Here is an 8,637-nt window from a genome sequence, read left to right on the forward strand (position 1 = left end):
GACAGAGAGAGAGGAGTGATGAGCAAATTGGCAAAGAATGGGCTGGCAAACCCAGCAGAGACAGCTGATCTGGACAGGGGAGAGCTCTTGGACCCCAGAGCGACAGTGGAGAGGCCAGCATGGGACTGATCTGGACCCCCCAAATGTGAGTGTCAGCGAGAAGGCCTGGGCAACCTATGGGGCCCTGAGCTGTGGATCAGTGTCTATCCCTGGAATACAAACTGTCCTCCTGTGCCTATAGCACAAAGAGGGTTGCTCTCTCAGCCTGGACTCTTAGGAGAGTGCCTGGACCCTACCCAGAATGAAATGACAGACTCTAGATATCCCCTATGGGGAAGGATTTGGCAATAGGGTGGGAGGGTGGGAGGGAAGGGGAGTGTGGGAGGAGGGGAGGTAGAGGGAACTGGGATTTACATGTAAAACAAGCTATTTAAAATTTTTAAAAAATTGCAAAAAAAAAAAGACTAAGCCTAGAAAAGAGCAAGGGAAAACAAAAAAAGGTGTAAAAACAGGATTAGGAACAATTTAGCTGTAAATAATAAGTATATTAATGAAAATGGAAAAACAACCAAGCGCAAATCCTAGAATTCAAGAAAACTAAAACATGCATTCCAGAAGCACCGAGGTGCAGTAAGGGATTTCCTATAATGGAAGTGTACAGGTATGAATACCTATATTAAGCATGAGGACTTTCAATTAAATAAATAAAGTATGCATATGAAAGTATATGATAATAACTCATAACAACAACCCAGGTTAGTAGATGGGAAATACAATAAGTATCACAAGAATAAATACATGTAATAGGAATGAAGAAACCACAAAAAGCATTCAATGTAATAAAGAATTGGTTCTTTGATAAGTAAGACAAGGTTTTTATAACTTTAGCAAAACTTACAGAAGAAAGAGTAATACCACCATAGAAAGAATTAAAAGAAAATAAACACATGCCACAAAAATTACTACTGAAATTTGGAGGCTTATGTTATATTTAAAAAATTATTTCTCAATACATTGAAAAATAGACACTCATTTTGTCTTTGAGATTATATTTTAGTTACAATATTTATCCCTTTCCTTTTCTCTGTCTAAAACATTTTGTATACCTCTTCCTGCTCTCCTTCATGTTTCTGGACCCTCTTTTCATTAATTGTATATGCTGTCATATTTATATCTACATATACATATATAATCTTAAATATATGTTGAGTCCATATAATGTTACTAGTATGTTTTTGTTTAGGGTTGACTATCTGGCATTTGGCAAATACTTTGCTGTTCTTTCCTGATGAAGACCATCTCTATTACTGCTAGTTTTCCTCATTTGCCTGTAACTCTTTTTGTAGTATTGAGGTCTGTCAGCCTTTCTCTGTCTTTTAGTGTATTTGTGAATGTTATTCTTGTTTAGCTCATATTTGTACAAACTTCTATGTACACATTACTTCACAGTTTGAGCAAGCACTATATGAATATTCTAAACAAGCAGTAAAATTAGAATAGCAATAACTATGAAAATATATAACTTAATGGCTCTTTGGTAGCTAGAGGTGTCCAGGACCCCAGCCAAGCTCTCCCCGCAGAGCATCAACAAAGAAGAGTCCATGGATGCTAACAGAAACTGAAGTCGTAATAGCTTAGCCATCCACAAAACAACTCACATAACTAAGGCTCAGGGAACATTGTGGAAGAGGGAGTAGAAAGACTACCAGTGACAAGAACTGGAAAATTCCATTGTGTTTCTTGGAAATACCAGAAATGGCATGTATGAAGTAATACAATGTGTCTGTCTAAACACAATCATAACAAGGACAATATCAATTGACATGCTGTCTTGGAAAGGAGAAAATGTGGGATGTTTTAATCCTACACAAACAACTACAGGCAACTAAGGCACACTGAAAGCAGAAGAAATGATCTTTGCCAAGTAAGAGCCCATCAATTAGATAATTAATACCAAATTATCAATCATGAAAACAAACATACTAGTAATATTACATGTTCTGAGCAAGTAGTATTAATGTATTAATGTATTTAGAAATCATGCATACACACAACACACACACACAAACGCACGCACACACATGTATGCACACATAACACTTAGTTTTCCCATGTAAAGAATGTTTTATTTAGTAATCCAAAGATAAACAAATATAAGAGATACAAATAAACACATTTGATGAAGAAACACTGAAGTGATATTTTTAAAATGGAGACACCAGAAAACAGAAAGAGCTCTCCTGTTCATGTCATGTTGTTCAGATAGCCATACTATCAAAAGCTGTTTGAAGATTCAATAAAATACTCATCAAAATACCCATGAGTTTTCCATATTACCACAAAAAAACATACATGAAAGTCATAAAGCATAAAAGACCTCAAATAGAATAATTGAGAGCAAAAAAATAGATAAATGCTTGGTGTATCACAATCTGACTTCAAATTATATTTCTTGAGTTTTTCAATTGTTCCTGCACCAAAGTAATAAGATACTGTTATATAGGCATAAACTCAGTCCTATAGAATGACAAAATATAATGGAGTGCATGGTTATGAACCTATGTTCCTGCAGCCAATGAATTATCTATCATTGATGGCATCAAAAGTTACTTCAAATGATAGGAGACAACCATGTCAATGAATGGTGCTGGACAAACTGTACATCAAGTATTGGAGATAGAAAATAAGCCCTATGCTTAACTTGTACAAAGACAATTAAATTTCTTACAATACAGACATATGCTCACCTGACTTGATTTCTGCCCTCTTCCAAATGGTAGGGCATGAGAACAGCTCAGATGCCCTTTAATTCATGAATAAACAATGAAAATATGGTACTTACACATCACAGAATTTTATTTATATATAAAGAAAATTAAACTAGAAAAAAAATTTAAGTAGATAGAGCAATAGAAGTTAATGTCATTGGACTTAGTTACTGGCCAGTAATAAATGTCAATACCATTTTACTGAAGATATCACACTGTGGTCATAGTACATAGAGAAACCATGTCCAATCACATTGATTCTGAATAGGAAGATAAATCCCTGCAATCTGCCCTCAGAGTGTTGGGAAGTACTATAACACTGTTGGGGAAAAGAGAACAGCAGTCTTATCCAGTAAGCAATTACAGTAATTAACAATATGGGAATATTTACCAATATATGCAACAGTGGTACTAATGTTATAGAGTAACCACCTAGTTTATGATTGAATGTAAGGACTACTCTAAAGGATCAGAAACATCTGATACTGTAAATTTGGTCTAGAACACATGCCTGAGGAGATAACAGGCCCCAAGTGTGAATCTACTACTATTATTTTGACAAATTGAGATAGCACCAAAGTGTTCTCCTAATTATAAGTCTATACTCATTAGCTATTTTGATTCTCAGACCTCAGCATAGAAGTTTGTAGTTCAGTACACAAAAATAAGATAGAAACCCACAAAGGGGAAAGAAGAGAAGCTGGCGAAGTGCACCATCACAAATCACATATCTATACCATACTCCCAGTCTAGGGTTCAGTGATCATTGCAGGATAGGTGGAAGAAAAATTTTCGAGAAGGAGATGGAGGTGAGGGCTGCAGCCAAGTGATATCTCTTACAATGGCAGGAGCTACACTCATGGTATTTCAGCACCTATGGTTGCCTGCATGAGACCTGAATAAAACCAAGCTAGCTAAAATTCTAGCATAGTCAAGGCTCCATTTCAACTGAAGAGCTTTTGAAAGTTTCTGGCAGGTAGGGACCAAAGATTCAGTTCTCTTTAAAGACATGGACCCTGGTAGGTTTACTCCCATCAAGTGAATGCACATACATATAAATATATGGAGATCATAATTTGGACTTAGTAAGCTATTTAAAAATTTACTGGGATTGAAGAATTAGTAAAGAGTTGAGGTTAAGTCTGGGGGAAGTACGGGTAGACTAGAAAATGAACACAAAACAGATTCTCACAGAACTAATAATATTATTTTATTAATAACATATACACTAAACAGCTAGCTAAAACTCAGAACCTTAGAAGCACTAAAGAATAACGAGATAAATACTTTAATATTATAATACATATGAAAGTTTGCTGAATAACAGCTCAATGGCTCAGTAAGTAAAAGTGGGGCATAAGTTATGACACCAAGTCAAAATCATTGTCACAGTAATTGAAATGGTATATAAAACAAAACCACATAAGAAATAACATCTCTGTCATCTGTTCATCTGATAACAGACTAATCTCCAAAATATAAGTCCACCAAAGATAGTAAAAATAAATAATCTGCTTAATGAATATAATATACTTTAAAAAAAACAAATACAAAATTCCCAAAAGAAAAAATGTCTGAGAGATCTTGTCCCTTTCCCCTTCTCCAGGGGTCCATGTATGTCTCTCTTAGGGTGCTGAGCTATTGGGAGTATAGGGGAGGGGAGAGGAAGTTATGGGTAAGAAAATGGAAGAAGAGGAGGAGAGGAGGATATGAGACAGCATGAAGATAGAATCAGGGGACTGATGGGGAAAGTTCTTCTGTTTGTATGTTTCTCTGATTGGTTGACAAAGCACAGTTTGCCAATAGGGAAGCAAGATAGGTGGGACTAGGAGTCAAGGAGAATTCTGGAAAATGCAGGCAAGGGTAGTAGTCACCATGTGATCCCAGGAAGAGAGGGCACAAGTCTGGCATTGTTCATAAGATAAAATCTTTATAAAAATATAATCTAGTAATTATGGATTAATAGTTAAGTCAAAAGTAGCCATTAAATAACCATAATAAACAGCCAATAGCTTCATAATTAATATTGTCTCCTGTGTTATTTGCGAGCAAAGAGCATGGTGGGACCCAGGCAGCCAATGTGAAAGAATACACATTACATATGTCACCTAACGTTGGTTGCATGAATTTTCATGTAGAAAGGCAAATATGGATTTTAGAAATAAAGCGCGATTTTAGAAACAAAAAGGTATTTTAGAAACAAAAGAATTGAGACAAGTACAGCTTCTTGGAAGCAGCATTTTATCAAGTGGGCTCTATTTTGCTAGAGACAAGCAGAGATTTGCACAACCAGTGCTGGCAGTAAACTTATGCCTGCCATCTTGGAAAGACAAAACTTAAAACAGCTGCAGCTTTGATTTTAGCAATGTTCTTTAGCAGATAGAAGATATCTGGCCAGAAAAGCATAAAGATTTACAGTAAAGTCAGATTCAGATGCAGTAAATCCTCTAAAAGGTTTATAATGTGCTAAAAAATATATGTAGGCTTAGGAGAGAAAAAAAGAGAAAGAAGCAAAAAACAGGATACTGGCTGGGTGTGGTGGCTCAAGCCAGCACTCCAGAGACAGAGGCGGATGAATTTCCACAGAGAAAGAAACCCTAACTTAGATAATAAATAAACAAATAAATGTAAAATAGAGTAAAAAGAAGCCAAGTAAAGATGAAAAGTACAAAGAGAGTCTGGATATGCTATTGTGTTGTCTTTGAATTGCTTGACTGCTAAGGAAATAGCAACAACTGCTAAAAGAAATGCTGCTGAATTAATCCAACATATATTTTAAAAATGATTTGACTTCTAAATTTAAATATATAGACAGATTACTTGGAAAAAGAGATTTTACTTGTGTTTCCACAGAAAATGAAAAGCTCTGGATTCCTTCCAGACTTCTACTGTTTGTTGAAGCAAGACCCCTGAAGCAGTGGCCGAGGTGAGCCAACATCTAAAACACCTGAGATGATGCAGGCTTGCAGACTACAAAAAACAAGGACTTAGCCAGGTTTCTGTGCTTTGTCTTGATCCTCATGGTATGGCCAGTGCCCCCAACCAGCAGGAAGCAATTTGGAATGAAAAACACCCAAACTCCCAAATACTATTTATACATTTTTTGTTTTCATTTAAATGGAGTTGGTTATAAATGGTTAATTATCACAACTAATCTGTTTTTAAAATTAAAAGAGAGATTATGGTATAGAAATGAATACTTTGTATTGATATGGATTTTCATTTATTGGTACAAATTTAAGATCAATTTTATGATATATTTCTCTTCTTGTTTAGATATTGTGTTTATATGCTCTTTTAAATTTAAATGTATAATTAATACAGATTACAGACAGCTACATATAATAGTCAAAACTTATAGTTAGGTTAGATTTTCTAGATATACAGAGCTATTTTTGAGATGGACAGATTTTCCTCAAACCTTTCAAAGACCTACAGAATATTATGAAATTTAAATGGTTTAAGGTTTTTCATGATAGTGAGACAAAACTGCTCCTAACACACCAATTGCATCTGAGAGGAAGATGGATATCGAAGAAACTCGTTATGGAGTTTGCTTTCATCATGGGAAGATTAGCCATTTGGGCAAGAAACTGCTTTTACCTGAACTTTTTGAATGTTGCTGTATAAACTGGACATAAAAGACCCACTGGAATGTGACTACTAAATTTACAGAACACGATAGACAGTTGTATTGTGTTTATGCTTCATGGAAGAGTCTGTCAGACATTCTTCAGGACACAGAAAAACAACTGACAAACTGCCAATGCAGATGGACAGTTTAAAATTTCCTGCTTTGCTGAGAAGTCTTCCAGACATACTGTGGTCTATGGACTGAAGAAGGATGCCCCAAAGTTACAGATGAACTTCGGCTGACTATCCAGGTATCCAGATGTCTCTGTCAATTCTAGTGTTTATATGTTACCTTATGTGGTCTTTGATAGAGTTGAAGACAGATAGTTGCAGTTTTCCTTACTTAATGATAAAAGATAAGATACATATAAGACTTTAGACTCACACAGATAGGATAGATGATAAAAATTCTTCCTTTAAAATCTTAGTAAATGTTAATAGCCTAAATATTGTAACTATAGTTCTTTCTTGATAACTGTTCTCTTATATAATTTGACTATGATAAAGTTAATTTTTTTCTTTTTATTTAGACAGAAAAAGGTAGATGATGGGGCAAGTCCACCTGTGTATGTTTGTCTGATTGGTTGATAAATAAAGCACTGTTTGTAATAGGGAAGCAAGATAGGTGGAATTGGAGTCAAGGGAGGATTCTGGGAAATGTAGTCAAGGGTAGGAGTCACCATGTGATACTGGAAGGAGAGGGCACTAGTCTGGTATTTTTCGTAAGATAAGACCTTATCAAAATATATATTAGTAATTATTGGTTAATAATTAAGTCAGAGATCACCATTAAGAAGCAATAGCAAATGGTCAACAGCTGCACAATTAACACAGCATCCTGTGTGTTAATTTTGGACTGATGCAGCTCTGGGACCAGGCTGCATAGGAATGAATTTTGGGAGCTCATTCCAAATGGAGGGAACCCCTCTCAGCCTGGACACATGGGCGAGGGCAAAGACCCTGCCCCAGAAGAAGTGAGAGACCCTGGAGATCCCCCATGGAGGTCTTCACCCACCCTGGGGAATGGTGTGGGGATTGAGTGGGAGATTCGGGCTGGTAGAGGGGCAAGGGAGAAGTGGCAGGGGGATCTGGGATCAACACTTGAAGCAAGCATGTTTCTAATTTAAATAAAAAATATCGAGAGAAAATTAAAAAGTCTATTCTTGTTGGTTGTCACAACATAGCTATAGAACCCAATCTCATCAGTGTACCCTGAATCTGGATATGGCCTTCTGCCTTGCTGTCCTGCCTTCCCAGACACAATCTATAATATGTGCCAGGCAATTGTGTTTAAATTGGTCTGTCCTGCGAAGGTTCTGGGAAAGAATTGTCATGTTAAAATACTTAGTATGTGCTTATTAGTGTTGAATTACATGATTTTTCTGATGGTGTTTTGCAGAACTCAAGCAGCCTTCCTTGGACAATTGCTTTCTTTGTTGCACTCATGTATAAAAGTCTATTGAAACAGAAGTATGGTTGTCTACAGCTTTAGAATGTAGTATGCTCCCTTCTTTCTGCTCCTCAGATCACATGTCCAGGAGATCACATCTTCACAGGTAGCCTGAAAAGTAAACAGTTATATGATGTTAAATCATAGGGAGAAATATAGGCATTTTATTCATTCAACATTTATAATTGTGATTGACTGTATTGATATTAAATACTTATATGTAAAATATTCTCCCTTAACCGCAAGGGAGACAATTGTAAACAATTCATTTTCTTCATTTTTCTTGAGTTTTCAGTAACTGCAGTAAGGGTTACATACCTTGAAGGAAAACAGCAAGATCCCAAAGGTGTTTTTAGGATGGAACTTATCCATTTGCACTGTTAATGTGATGACCACTGAAATTTCCCTAAACTTAGAAGATTCAACTACATAAACTGTGGTGGGGAATGCAGCATTCATGCTCTTCCTTAATGTGTGCTGGAGAAACTCACAGGAATGACTGACCTGAACAAATGGGAGATCATGGATCCCAGTTGCACAGCTGTGGGTTCAGCATAGGACTGAACCAGGCTCCCTGAACATCGATGTTAGTTGGAAGACCTGGGCAGTATATGGGGCCTGTGGCAGGGGAACCAGTATTTATCCCTAATGCAATAATGGGCTTTGAGAGTCCGTTACCTATGAAAGGATATTCTCTTTGCCTAGATACAGGGTAGAGAGCCTCACTCCTGGCCCAAATGATTCTCCATGGGAGGCCTTACATTTCTTGAGGAGTGGATAGGGGTT

The 8,637-nt window shown here is 36.5% G+C and overlaps 1 non-coding gene across 1 annotated transcript; it reads left to right on the forward strand.

Moving 5' to 3' along the window:
* Positions 1–8,161: 8,161 nt before the first annotated feature.
* On the forward strand, positions 8,162–8,321 carry LOC121138780. The gene has a single exon (XR_005875646.1). It is a non-coding gene; the product is annotated as a U1 spliceosomal RNA (small nuclear RNA).
* Positions 8,322–8,637: the final 316 nt, after the last annotated feature.

This window comes from Mesocricetus auratus, unplaced genomic scaffold, assembly GCF_017639785.1.
Source record: "Mesocricetus auratus isolate SY011 unplaced genomic scaffold, BCM_Maur_2.0 Super-Scaffold_2245, whole genome shotgun sequence".
Lineage (NCBI taxonomy): Eukaryota > Metazoa > Chordata > Mammalia > Rodentia > Cricetidae > Mesocricetus > Mesocricetus auratus.